This window comes from Malurus melanocephalus, unplaced genomic scaffold, assembly GCF_030028575.1.
Source record: "Malurus melanocephalus ecotype Western Australia unplaced genomic scaffold, MMel_1.1 scaffold_149, whole genome shotgun sequence".
In the NCBI taxonomy this organism is placed as follows: Eukaryota; Metazoa; Chordata; class Aves; order Passeriformes; family Maluridae; genus Malurus; species Malurus melanocephalus.
Genome location: NW_026623381.1, coordinates 541,047 through 554,658, shown reverse-complemented (window position 1 = coordinate 554,658; position 13,612 = coordinate 541,047). Strand labels below are relative to the sequence as shown.

At 54.2% G+C, this 13,612-nt stretch overlaps 1 protein-coding gene across 1 annotated transcript in view; it reads left to right on the top strand.

The window, feature by feature from the left end:
• RXRA (retinoid X receptor alpha) overlaps positions 1-13,612 on the top strand; it is a 96,184-nt gene that overhangs the window by 4,004 nt on the left and 78,568 nt on the right. The window lies entirely within an intron of this gene.

The following is a 13,612-nucleotide window of genomic DNA, read 5'->3' as shown; positions in this document are numbered from 1 at the left end:
CTGCCCCACATCTGGCTGAAGGAGGAAATCCTCTGCCCCACATCTGGATGGCTGGAGGAGGAAATCTCTGCCCCACATCTGGATGGCTGGAGGAGAAAATATCTGCCCCACATCTGGATGGCTGGAGGAGGAAATTCTCTGCCCCACATCTGGATGGCTGCAGGAGGAAATTCTCTGCCCCACATCTGGCTGAAGGAGGAAATCCTCTGTTCCACATCTGGATGTCTGGAGGAGGAAATTCTCTGCCCCACGTATGGCTGGAGGAGGAAATCTCTGCCCCACATCTGGCGGGAGGAGGATTCCTCTGCCCCACATTTGGATAGCTGCAGGAGGAAATTCTCTGCCCCACGTATGGCTGGAGGAGGAAATCTCTGCCCCACATCTGGATGGCTGGAGGAACCCTCTATCCCACATCTGGATTGCTCCGTGGGGCTGCTGGGCTGCAGCAGCAGATAAAGCCTGGCTCTGTCCTGCTCCCTCTGGCTGGAGCCTCGTGTAGGGCTCGACCTCTCCTCGTTGACACATGCAAAAATCAAGCTGGGGAGGAATTCCTGCCTTTTCCAGAATTTGAGCTGCGACAGTGAAGTAAATCCTTAGCGCGTCCCCGAGTTTATTCCACGTCGTCCTGCTGTGTGTTGGAGGGAGCGTTTGTGTTTCTCAAATTTAGGGCATTTTATTTATTTGAAAGAGAGCGGGGGAGAAAGCCACAGAATTTGAGTTATTCATTGCAAATATTATTATTGGCATTTTGCTCCTGTTGAGGGGAAAAAAAAAAAAAACGAGGGGGGAATCAAAACATTTCACTGGAAAATACACCCTGGCTTCGTCCCACCCACATCTTCAAGGCGAAAATAAATATTTATTAAGAAATGGGTTAAAAACCTTTTTGTTGAGTATTGTTTTCTGGAGCAGGGGTGGGTTTGAGCAGGCTGAATTTGGGATTTTTTTAGGGTTTTTTTTGCAGGATGATTAAGGAAGGAGATAACCAGAGGAGCTGTGGGTGCTGCAGGGGCTTTGGGGTGTGCTTTGCTCCTGCCTTGTGTTGTGTGAGCATCCTGGTGCCTTTTCCCAGGGATTGTGTGCRCTCAGAGTATTCCCCGAGGCTCCTGGCTGCCTGAAATCCCCGAATCATTCCTGCTATAAATATCCCAGGAGTGAGACAACAAGAGGAGGTGGCCCTTGGCGAGGGGCAAAACGGGGGGGTAGCGATTGTGGGGTGACACCGAGGGGTCCCTGTGCCCCAGCTGGGCTCCTCCATGAGCCAAGCCCTTCCATACCTCAAACCCCTGCTGGCCAAGTGCTGCAGGGACCTTCTCTGCGAGCTGGGCAACCTAATTGGGCTCTAATTAATCCATCCCCGTGTCAGAGGCATCGTCACCTCCCTCAGTGGGAGAAGGAGCTGGAGTTCTCTTCGCTCTGACCCTGATGATGCTGGGGGTGTGGAGGGATCTGGGCTGTGCAGAGGGTGTGGAGGGATCCTCAGAAGTATCAGGGATGCTCAGAAGTATCAGGGATGCTCAGAAATATTAGGGATCCTCAGAAATATCAGGGATCCTCAGAAATATCAGGGATGCTCAGAAATATCAGGGATGCTCAGAAATACCAGGGATGCTCAGAAGTATCAGGGATGCTCAGAAGTATCAGGGATGCTCGGAAATATCAGGGATGCTTAGAAATATCAGGGATGCTCAGAAATATCAGGGATGCTCAGAAGTATCAGGGATGCTCAGAAGTATCAGGGATGCTCAGAAGTGCCAAGGGAGGCTCAGCACTGTGCAGGGATGCTCAGCACTGGAGGGATGCTCAGTGCAGGATCCAACCCAGCACTTCCCCTAATTGCTTCCCTAAAAGGCCCAGGTGGGCTCTCCGAGTCAGTCGAGCTACAAAGCAATAGGGGAGGCAGCCTGGGTGGTTTTATTTTAATTGATTTTGTCAGGAGTTGCTGTATTTTATTACATTTAAAGACTAGAGTCTGGAATAACTTTGAACGTTTGACACGCACACAAAAAGCAGCTTTCTGACATTTTCCTCTTTGCTTGTCTTTTATTTTATTTSTCCCCTCTCCTCCTCCTCAAAGGGAAGCGTGTGCCTGGAGGGAGGACAGAGGAGGAGGAGGGAGGAGCGGTTGTGTCTCTCCAAAGGCTGCTCCAACATCAAGGCAGCGCAGAGCAGATGAAATAATATTGCAAATAAGGATTTAAAAAACCCTACAGAAGGATCCCCGCACATGCCAGCCAGCTCGAACTGCCAGAAGATTTTCAGACAGAAGCAATTTAGCCTGGGAAAATGCTCTATTGTTGAGATGGAAACGGGCTGTGAGAACTTGCCTTTTCTGACAACGTTTGGCTTAGGAAAAGCCAAGCAAAGTCAAGGAAACAACCTGAGTTTTTATTTAGAGGAGAGGGAGCTTTTCAAAATGGAGGGTGTTTTCTGAGATAAACAGGGAACAATTCCCTCTCGAGAAAGGGAAGAAAAGAGCTCAAATTAAGCTCAAATGCTGCTCCTCTCCTTTGAAATTTTGTTTAACATGGAGTTAAAAAATAATCCTGTTCAAACAGACCGTTYGTAAGCATGAAACGCTTGGGCTTTTTTTTCGTCCCCCCTTTCTTTGCCTTTTCTCTGTTGGTGATCCACAATAAAAGTTCCAAGGTTGCACCTTGGGGCTGTGATTCTGGCAGTGCCTGTGCCAGCTCCTGCCTCTGCACATCAGGAGGGGATGGATCCTGCCTTCAAAACTCCTCGTCTGCCCAGATCAGACAGATACAGGGTGGGAAACTGAGGCACRGAGCTGGGAACGGGGCCCGGAGCGAGGGCGTGGGGTGATTGTGAAACCTCGGCTGGGCTGACAGCTTCCAGCCCTGCAGAACTGATCTGTCTGGGATCACAGATCTTTGCAGGGTCCAAAAACCCCCTCCCCAAGCTGCTTTTTGGCSCAGGAGCAAAGGAAAGCTCCCTCTGAAAGGGTTTGTGGGTGAGCCAGGTGCTCCCAAAGCACAGGGCGAGGAAGAAACACCCAAAATATTTGGTTAATTGAGCATTGGGATGAGGGCTGGCATCCCTTTCTGCTCTAGCCCGAGATAATCCCTCTCACTGTGGCCACTGCTCCTTTTTTCAAACCATGGGGGATTTGATTTTTGGGTTAAAATCTTGCTTTSGATGGGCCACGAGTGGAGGTTGATGATGTGTTTGGGTTTGTCTGAGCCCTGAATCTTCCCCTGGATCCCATCAGCTGTGGGATCGCTGCAGAGCCAAGAGATAAAAGGGGCAATAGCGGTATTGGGGACCAATAAAACAGTAATGACATTCCCAGCTGGTTGTTACTTTTCATGGTCTCCCCTTTTGTAGAGTTTTGGCTTTCTTCAGCTTTACAGACTTGAGGAAAAAAAAAAAAAAAGGAAAAAATCCAGGGAGGGGGAGCTTAGGGAGCCCCCCCTGAGATTTACAGCCCCTTCTTCCTCTGGAGCAGATCCTTTGTGCTGCCAGGAGCGGATTAGGGAGGGATGCCCCGTCTCGTTTCAGCTGGGCGGGAAGGCAGAAACATTTGATTACTGTTTTTCCATTTCTGGCTGACAAGTGAGTGCTGGAAGAGAGTTGTTTTCTTCCTTTCTTTTTTTTTTTTTTTTTTTTTTTTTTTTTTTTTTTTTTTTTTTTGTTTTTGCTGTGAACTCTGTGGGCTGCTGCGAGACAATTTTGTTGTGGGCAGCGTGTCTCCTACGTGCCCATTCCGGAGTGGCAGTGAGGCAACGGCGGTGGTGAGGCAAGAACGGAAGGAGAAGGGCAGGAGGGGGTGAGCTTCCAGCCAGAATTCATCCTGGGACATAGAGGGGATGGGACAGGGGGTGAGCTTCCAGCCAGAATCCACCCTGGGACACAGAGGGGATGGGACAGGACAGTGGGTGAGATTCCAGCCAGAATCCACCCTGGGACACGGAGGTGATGGGACAGGGGGTGATCTTCTAGCCAGAATTCATCCTGGGGCAGGGAGGTGATGGGATGGGACARGGGGTGAGCTTCCTGCCAGAATTCACCCTGGGGCACAAAGGGGATGGGTCAGAGAGTGAATTTCCAGCCAGAATCCACCCTGGGGCATGGAGGTGATGGGACGAGGTGAACTTCCAGCCAGAATTCACCCTGGCTGCTCCTGGGGCTGTGAAGGATGGGGTGAGTGGTTTGCCAGTGCTGCAGCTTCCCTGCCCTGCTCCCAAAGCAGTGTGCAGCTGGGAAAGGGGAAATTCCCTCTTGGAAAAAGGGAACCAAAGAATGAGACTCCCTTTCCTCACCGATCATCCTTACACTCCCCTTCTGCCCCCACCTCTTCTTTTTACTGCCCTTTTGGGTGAGATGAGTGATTTCCTCAGGCCTGGGGAGCCTTGGCTGTGCCTGGTGTGGAGGAGCTGTGGTCTCTGATGGTTTGGAGGAGGATCACGCTGGGGATGCTCGTGCTTGTTGTGGTGGGGAAATCCACGATCCCACAGTGCCTCCCATCCATGCTGGGGACCCCTCACACCCTACAGCTGCCCTGACCCTGGGGGATGTTTAGTGAGGGGTCAGGGGATGGGATCAGGGAATAGGATCAGGGAATAGGGGTGCCCAAGGCCTGTGAGGGATCAGGTGGCTTGAGCGAGTGGAAAGCCGCCGTCTCGGAGCTCTGCACCTGCGTGACCAACCGTCCCCGCTGACCTGCACTTGTTCAAGTGTGACTTTCAATTGATCATAAAAACACGGTGTGATTCACGGCACTCCTGCCCTGCAGCCTGCCAGGCTCCATCTCTCCGCGTTCACGCAGCGTGAGGGAGCAGATTGCCCTCCAGTTCATCCCGCTCARCCTTAATGGGGAGCTGCTGCTTACTGGGGCCGCTCCCCCCACGCACTCCTTGGATATATTAAACATAGCGGCTTAGCATTTTAATTTAATTTTTTTTTCCCTTAAATTTATGGGGAAAAACTCCTCTCCAGACGAGCTCCCAAACCTCAGGGTGGGGGGAGAGGGAAGGAGGGAGGTGCAGCCCGGCGCTCCATCCCGGCGCAGCCCCCGCGTGCGTGCGTGTGGCTCACAGACAGTGAAATTGCACCCTAGAGTTATAAAGCAATTGTCTAGCTCAGCAGCAGAATGAGCATGAAATGGTGCAGAAAGCAACTAAATAAAATTGGGTAAGGCAGATGCATGAAAATAATGACATCTCTATCCTGTCGTCAGGCGCGCTCGCTCTTCCTCGCTGATAAACTTTTATAACAGACTCGGCATTTGTCTTGCCGGGAAACTCCCCTGCCATGGAGATGTGTTTTGGTGTGGGGGGAGCCCCTGCACCCCTTCTCCCATTTTTCTGGGGTCGTGCATCGCTGCCACTTTCCTCCCTTGCTGCTCTCCCTGTCCCTCTCTTCCTTGGTTTTGTTTTCAGAGCGGGATTTTCATGCTCAGTCAAACACCGAAGCGATAACCTTTGCGACTTCATTTCCTTTCTGGTGGCCGTGCCAGGCTGGGGGAGCCCTGCAAGCTGGTGGCCCTCAGGGTGGCCTCCCACGTCCCGTGCAGATTGGGTGAAGAGGTGCTTTCCTGGCTTGGCCTCACACTGGAATTTTCTCCTTTTTCCTCCCTAGATGGTGCAGCTGTAAGATTGGGATTGAGCGGGCTGTTGTGTGGGGTTTAGCATGTGAGAGCGGGGATGGAAAACCAGGTTGTTTCTGTCCCTTCCCCGCCTCCCTGATGATGGCTGGTGACACCAGGGCCACCTGCTCCCACGCTCTGCATTTATCCAGCTGAATGGWTTAAAATGCCCCCAGTTTGGGACTGGAGAATTGACTTCAGCYGTGATTCCTCCCTGGGCTCTGTGCTGCTGTCCCTGCTCCGACAGTGCCTYGGAGCTGCTGGCCTCAACCTCCCCATCCCCTCCCGGGAATCCACTATTTCCCAGCTCACTCCAATGTTTTGCTCGTTTTGTGCCAGGATCCCCGTGGAGACTGGGAACCAGCGCTCCTCTTCCCACCCAAGAGGCCCTTTAGGTGACATTAARGCTGTGTCCCCGCTGCCCTCATGTCCTCCTGCCTCTGATGGCATCGTTGGGCACTGCTCCACGCGCTCGTGGTGCCGGGGATGCCCTTTGTGCCTGCTGTGCCCTGCCTGGATGCTTTGCAGGGCTCAGGGCTGAGCTGCTCATGGATTCTTTCCCTCATCTGCAMGGAGAATTCATCCTGGGTCTCACCACCTCTGCAGCAAAGCCTCCATCTCTGCCTTGGCTGGGATGTGTCCCTGGGGTCCCAGATTAGCTGCTCCAGTGCCTCCCCATCACACGCAGACCRGCGTGGATCCCATGGGTGCTCTGGAGCTGCGTGTTGGCTTCTCCTGTTGTTAGCACAACAAGGCAGGACACGGCATCTTCCCCTCCTCCTGCAGAGCCCCAGCTCCTCTGGAATGGGGAGGTTTCCCTGCAGGGATTATTCTGGCTCGGGGCAGCCGGATGCCAAAGCCCTGCCAGTTTTTTTCGCTGGTGTGGAGCCGGGAGGAGGAGGAGGAGGAGGAGGGAAATGCACGCGTGCAAAAATCAGTGTGAAAGCATAAATCAGGCCAAGAGTGAAAGGTTAAAGAAATCCAGAGGAAGCAGAGTGATGTGCGTGATAGAAAGGGGTTTCCTGTACCTACAGAGGCCACCCAGGCTCCCTTCCTGCCGGGGCAGACCCAACTTTCTGCACCCCTAAGCAGACTGTGGTCGGCTGCCGGGGCACGCTGTGAGCCAGCCATGCCAGCCTGGGTGTTAATGCCTCGTGCTTTACAGTCTGCTCTGCCCAGCCTCTGCCCTGGTGGTTATTTATAGGATGCCCAGGAAGATCCCGGAAAGCGCCGCGGTCGGGAATAGGGCTGGAAGGGCAGGATGCAGTGACCCGTGCTGCCCTAAATCCACGTCCTCTCGGTGCCATCCCTGCTGCTGTTGTGCAGTGAGCCGTGCCCTGCRCTCCTGGATATCAGAGGGGCTCTGGGAAGAGTTAAGGTTCCTAGGACAATTACCTGCAGGCCCCTGTTYAAGCACTTAGGAAGGCTTAGCTGATCCCAGCTGAGATAGGCTGGCCCCAGGCCAGCAAGTACCTGTTGTGTGTAAATTTGGGAGACTCGAACCAGCAGGTCACAGCTGGGGCACGGGGGAAACAGGACCCCCAAGTGCCAGTTTGGGGTGGCTGGTGCTGGCACCCCAAATTACACCCTGCCAGCACATTCCTCTGCTGCTTATAGGGTTGGGAGACACAGATTTTGTTGGTTTAGGGGTTTATGGCAGTGTTTGGGGCTGTGTTTTGGTAGCGGTGCCACCRTGCCCCGCAGCTCCGGGGAGCAGCTCTGCCTTGGGGTGTCAGCCTGCTCTCAGAGGGGGAAAACCAGCAAYTCCCTTCTGGCAGGGCGCTCCCTCTGCGTGCCTCACCTGTGGGGCAGGTTTAGTGTGTGGAAATCAGAGGCCACGGGCTTTGTTGGGCTCATTTTTCCCACCGTGTTTTTCCGCCTGGGATGGCCCAGGGGTGTTGGGCGCCGCTCCCTGCGGGCACCCGGGCGCTCCTTTGGTTGTCCCAGCGTTGGGCCATGGCAGCTGAGGCTGGGCAGGCATGGAAAACCTYGTCTGGCTTCTCCCCTGGCCAGGTTTCACGGCCTCTGGGGCYGTGCAGGAAATGTTGCAGGGCAGGGATTTCTTGCAGCAAGCAGGTAACAAACAGCAGGGTGCCCATCTGGAACCCTCACCTACGCACACGGGGAGGCTCCTCCTCTCCCAGCACCTCCCCAAAACCATGGGTTGCTCCAGGAACCCTCCAGGTCTCTTTCTTGGAGCAGGGCTGATGCAGGAACCCTCCAGGTCTTTTCTTGGAGCAGGGATGATCCAAGAACCCTCCAGGTCTCTTCTTGGAGTGTTTGCATTTGCCTTCGGATGCTGGAAGGTGCTGGAAGGTGCTGGAAGGTGCTGGTGGGTGCTGGAAGGTGCAGCCCACCTTGGGGCCGTGGCTTGGTGGAGCTCTGCAGCACCCCAGGACAGTGCTGGGGGAGCCCCAAAATTCTTTCCAAGGGTGTACAAGCATGCAAACCTCAGGATGCAGCCTGGGAAGCAGCCAAGCTCATCTTGGCTCATCCCTGAGAGCAGAGGGATGCTCCAGTCCTGCCCAAAATGTAGGGAACCCCAAAACTTGGGAGGGAGAACCGAACACAATGGGGTGGAAAAGTGCCTGTGCTGGGTAGGAAGGGGTGAGCCTGGAGCTGGGTGTAGGGATGTGCCTRCAGGGTGGGAGCAGCCGGTCCTGCCAGTTCTCCCGGGCTCTGAGAATCCCCTGGGCTGCTCTTGAGGCCGGGTGAGGGCTGATCCCAGATCCCTCGCTGCCCCTGCTTCCGAGGACTCTTCCTTGGCTGCTCTGCTGTAAATCTTCGGGAGCACAAGCTCTGGGAAAACACCCAGAGCGCCTGGCCCTGGCTGGGAGTAACAGCCAGCTCTGCGTGGGAAGGGAAGGCAGAGCCAGTGAGCTCCTAATTCAAAGCACCTTCACCAATTAATAAGATAGAAGTGACTCTACCAAAAAAAAATAGAAGATCCAACCCCACTGCACTGACCTGCCCTGTAATTGTCAGTGTGGAAATCACGGGCACATGAGGACTTGCAGCGAGGGATTAAATCCACAGCCTGATTTCCAAAGCTCAGGAAAAGAACTTCCAGCGCTGATTCTGGGGGTCCCACGGACCCTGGGGCACAGGAACCTTTGTCAGGSTGGATTTTTGTGGGCCCTGTGGCAGGATCTGCAGCTCAGCATTGATTTCATCSAGCGGGTTCAAGATTGCGTCAGCTTAACCAAGGACTGGGATTGACCTGCAGTGATTTGCTGACTTTATTGTGAAGACAATGATGGGGCTGGGCTGGAGGAGAGGGATTTCGGTGTTCTCTGCCTGCTGGGATGGCTTGGAACAGCACTGACAGCACTTCCCCRATTTTTCCAGCCTTTTTTTGCTTTGAGGAGTAAAATCTGAATGTACCTTGAGGGTGCATTGAGGAGAAGGACTTTCCATCCCAGYTCTTGGCCCTGTCAGGAGCTGCAGAAGAACATTATAAGGAGCTATTCATCATTGCAATTATTTTATTAAGAGAACACTGTGTGCTTGGGAGCTGGAAGAGATGGCGCTTTGGGATGTTTTCAGCATTATAAATACGGGTTGGTTACATCACCCAGCTTTTAAAAAATGGTATGTGCCGTCCTGGTGAGAGAGGATCTGCAGGCAACCTTGGACAGAGGAGAGCCAGGTGGCTGTTCCCAGCAGGGACAGCAGTGCCACTTGTCCCTGCCTCTCCCTCAGGAACGGGGACAGAAACCTCTGGGCTGTGCCAGGGGGGAATTTGAGCCTGTTGTGGGCTGGAGATGCTGGAATGGGTTCTGTGGGGTGGGGATGTCCTTCCCACAAGAGGTGGGTGAGCCCCATAGCCCAGCGCCGCTCCCTGCTCCGGGAATGCTCYGTGCAGCAGCCTCGTGCTGCCAAACCCCAAAATGCTGCTCTTGGGGGCTGGTTTGTGTTTTTCTGTCCTATGCAGGGCCCCCCTGGGGGTTTTCAGGTGTCGCCCACCTCGGTGCCACCTCACTGTGCTGTGCCAGGTCCCTCTCAGGCTGGCACCTCCGGGTGCGTTATCGCGGCCGCGCGCCGGGGTAAAGTCCACCATGGGAAAATGCCCGGTGGACTTTTAACCGGAGTCAATCCTGTGCAGAGCCCAGCTCAGAAAGCTTTAACTGTTTCGTGGCAATCTCTGCTGGAAGGCAGAGAGAGAATGGGGCTGAGGTCCCTGCAGTGGGGGCTCGCTGGTGGCCATGCCAGGGTGGTCATGGGGACATTGTTGGCAACTCCTGRGGTCACCACTGCACGTGCCCACCCTGACACTGGCATTGCTGTCATGCCCTCAGCTCTTGGCCCAGCTGGGGCCCCCCAAAATGTGGCTTTGGGTGTGTAGGGGCTGTGCTGGGGTCACTGGACTGTCCTTCTCAGGACACAGGCCATGTCCCTGCCGTGCTCTCTCTCCTTTTGTGTGGCCTCAAAGGATGAACCCTGTGGGCAGACAGGGATGGGCATCACTCTGCAGCATCCACGTCGATGGGAATCTGCTTCTAGAGGTTGAAGGGAGCCTTGGCACTGCCGTTTTTGCTGTCCCACACTCTGATTTCGCCTCCTGCTTTAGACACCTGAGTGCCCGATGGGATGTATTTCATCATCTTCCTCCTTGTTCCATTCRCTCTTTCCCTCACTTCGGTTTTACAGACTTTTTTCCCCTTCCAAGGTGTGAGTTTTGTTTGCTCTGGGTGGGTCTGCGAGCCCTGAGCACAATGCTCAAGTGGTGCCCACATTGGTGACAGCAGCACAGCCAAACATCCACCTCTCTGCACCACGGGGTGATCCATCCATCCATCCTCAGTGGGGATGGGGCAAGCTCCCAGAGGGATTTACAGAGGGAAATCTGTTCAGTGTGGGGTTTGTGTCCGTGGAGGGCAGCTCACACACACCTGAGTGCCCGATTGGATGTTATTTCAGCATCTTCCTCCTTATTCCATTCACCCTTTCCCTCACTTTGGTTTTACCGATTTTTTTCCCCCTCCAAGGTGTGAGTTTTGTTTGCTCTGGGTGGGTCTGTGAGCCCTGAGCAGGTCCCCACTGCCAGCCCAGCGCTCGAGTGGTGCCCACATTGGTGACAACAGCACAGCCAAACATCCATCTCTCTGCACCACGGGGTGATCCATCCATCCATCCATCCTCAGCGGGGCTGGGGCGAGCTCCCAAAGGGATTTACAGAGGGAAATCTGTTCAGTGTGGGGTTTGTGTCCGTGGAGAGCAGCTCAGCATGGGATGGCATTGCTTTCCCTGCAGGCACAGCCCAGTGGGAGCGTGGAGGAGCTCCCCGTGTGCCACCAGCTGTGCCCTCGGTGGAAGTGATTCCCGGGTGAGAAATTCCCTCTGTGGAAGGCTTTATTACCGGGCAGAGCTAGGTTTGTTTTGTTTATCATCCATTTACTTGGCTTTGGAGGCATGCCCAGAGTTCTCCAATTTTGTGTGTGTGGATGTGTGATTTATTAGGATTCAGGGCTGGGTTTKTTTTTTTTTTTTTTCTTTTTTTCTTCTGGTTTAATTTCACTTCCTCAAAGTGACAGGCCGTTCGAACCAAACTTCTTTTGGATAATTTCCTCTATAGTTTTAAAGGGCCTCCTAAAAATAAAAAGAAAACATTGCAACATGGTCGATAATTAAAAAAAACACCTCATCTGCACCCTGATTTTGGTAACAGAGACAGCTTAGAGGGTGGGAAAAAAGCCACGAGTTCACTTTTTGGGTATTTAGAGCTTTTGAAAGTGTTSAGGGATGGCTGGTTTTGCTGTGGGGCCGCTGATGCTGTGATCCCACACACACTGGGGCACATTCCCCTGTCCACATATGAGTGCTCCATTAAAAACCCCGTGCGTGTCTCAAACCCTGCCAGCTCCTGCCTTTGGTTTCCTCTCCCTGCCTCTGTTCTGCAGCAGTCAGGAAGAGGGAGGGAAMATAAAWAAAAAWATAATAATARTAAAAAAACAGTGTAAGAAAGGCTGGGAAATGTAATGGGAGCCTGCAGGGAGCAGGTAGGCGAGGGCAGAGCACCTGTAGCTGCCTTGAGCTGGGTTTGCTGCCGGGTTCTGCCTTCTGCCCGGGGTTTTTACGAGGCTTTCGCAAGCGTGRGTTTCGAAATGGCTCGCAGAGGGTTTTTGCTGGGCGTTCTCGGGGCTGGGCGCAATGCTGGCCGTGCTCCCGTGGGAATGGGGCGGTGTTGGGGGCACGCAGGGTCCCGGGGGATGCTCTGTGCCCGGGCTGTCAGCGCCGAGATTGAGATGAAGGAAAACTTCCTTTCCTGCTGTCCCAGCTCTAAAAGCATGAGAGAGAGAGAAAGAGAGAGAGAGCACGCAAGATTTCCCCCAGGGATCGGCAGTGATGAAAAGGCTCTCTTTTGAAAAGCAATGAGAGAAAAGGAGTGTGTCTAATCCTGCCGGAGAAGAAAGGGAGAACATCCCTCTGCTGCGAGCTGGGCGGGGGCTGGAGGGACCCTGGTGTGGAGGCAGTGACCCTGTGCTCCTGCCCGGCCAGATCCTGCCTGGTGCACAGAAATCCTCTGGGTAGGGGCTGAGAGAAGGATTTGATTTCCTGGGATTTGTTTGGGTGGGCTGGAGGAGCTGCTGGGAGCTGACAGTGCTGTGATGGGGTGAGAGCAGTGGRGAGATGCTGCTGGATCATCCCCACCTTGCTCAATCCCGCAGAGGAGCTGTGCTGGCGCCCTGCGTGGGAGACACAGATTTTCTTCCCCCTTTTCCCCTTGGGGCTGGAGGAGGTTGGAAAGGGGAGATGCAGCCCCGAGCCAGGAGGGATCCKTGTCCCCAGGGCAGCTATCCTGGCACTGCTGCAATCCTGGATCCCTTTTTCCCGCTGATATGGGGCCGTGCAGCTGGCCCGACTGGCTGCAGCAGCTTTTTCCTTTCCTGGTTCAGCCCTGTCACCATTTCCTTGGGGACAACCTTACAGTGTCCAGGCTTGGCCCAGCAGCTGYTCTGTCACCCTGTCAGCGATGGGACACGGTGGCTCAGCCAGGTCCGAGSTGGGGGCTGCCGGGGTGTTTTTATTGCTGCTGTGGTTGATGATTTATTTCCAGCAGCATCCGCCCCGTCTCGTGACTTGATTAAAAATTAAAGCAAACACAGTGGAGTGCTGTGGCTGCTGTGAGCTCGGGGTGCCTTTCCTGAGGCCTGTGGGGTTCCCAGCCCGAGGACTGGGGACAGGGACATGACAATGGGGTCACCTCTGTGGCCATAGAGAGGGGTGCTGGGGTAGGAACCGTCTGTAGGGTCGGGATCCTTGCACAGGCTGCAGAACTGGTGAATGTTTATTTGTATCTCCTTGAGCTGAATAATGGTAATCTCCAGCCAATGAAGTCCTCATTAGGCTGAAATTAATGAGTTTGTGTTTCAAAATACAACAGCAACAACGCTCAAACCCACAACCCTGCAAAAGGAACTCCGTCAAGAAGGGATGKGTGGATGGGGCACTGATGCCCTGGAGCAGCTGGGGAGGAAAACCAAGCTGGCATTGGGGTGTACCTGCTGTCTGCAGAGCCTGGTGGCAGTGGCACAGCCCCGGGGATGTGCTGGAGGAGGATTTTGGAGACACCACCAGCATTTGGAGGAGCTTGTGCTGGCTGGTGGGCGAGCACGGAGCACCCTCGTGTGCAGGGAGCTCTTGAGCCATATGGCATGTGACAATACCTGTCATATCTCTGCCTCTGGACTCCTCCTGGTGACAGCAGGGCTGAAGTTTTGCAGATCACCCTGCGATGTCACAGTTTTATAAATTCGGTGCCCAGAGTTTSTGCCCTGGCAGAGCCCACCGCCCTCTGCTTGCACAGGGAGGGACCCAGTGACTCACGAACCCCTCGCAGAGAAAGGGGAGCAGGAAATTGGCTCACAGCTCTTGTGAAAGACTCAAGCCGACTTGATACCTATAATTAAAGCGGGTGTCAAGGAATGAGGCTCGAATTCCTCAGGGGGCATCTCACCGGCAGGGAGAGCAGCGCCTGCTGCTGAGCCCAAAGTGGCGGCTCCTCGC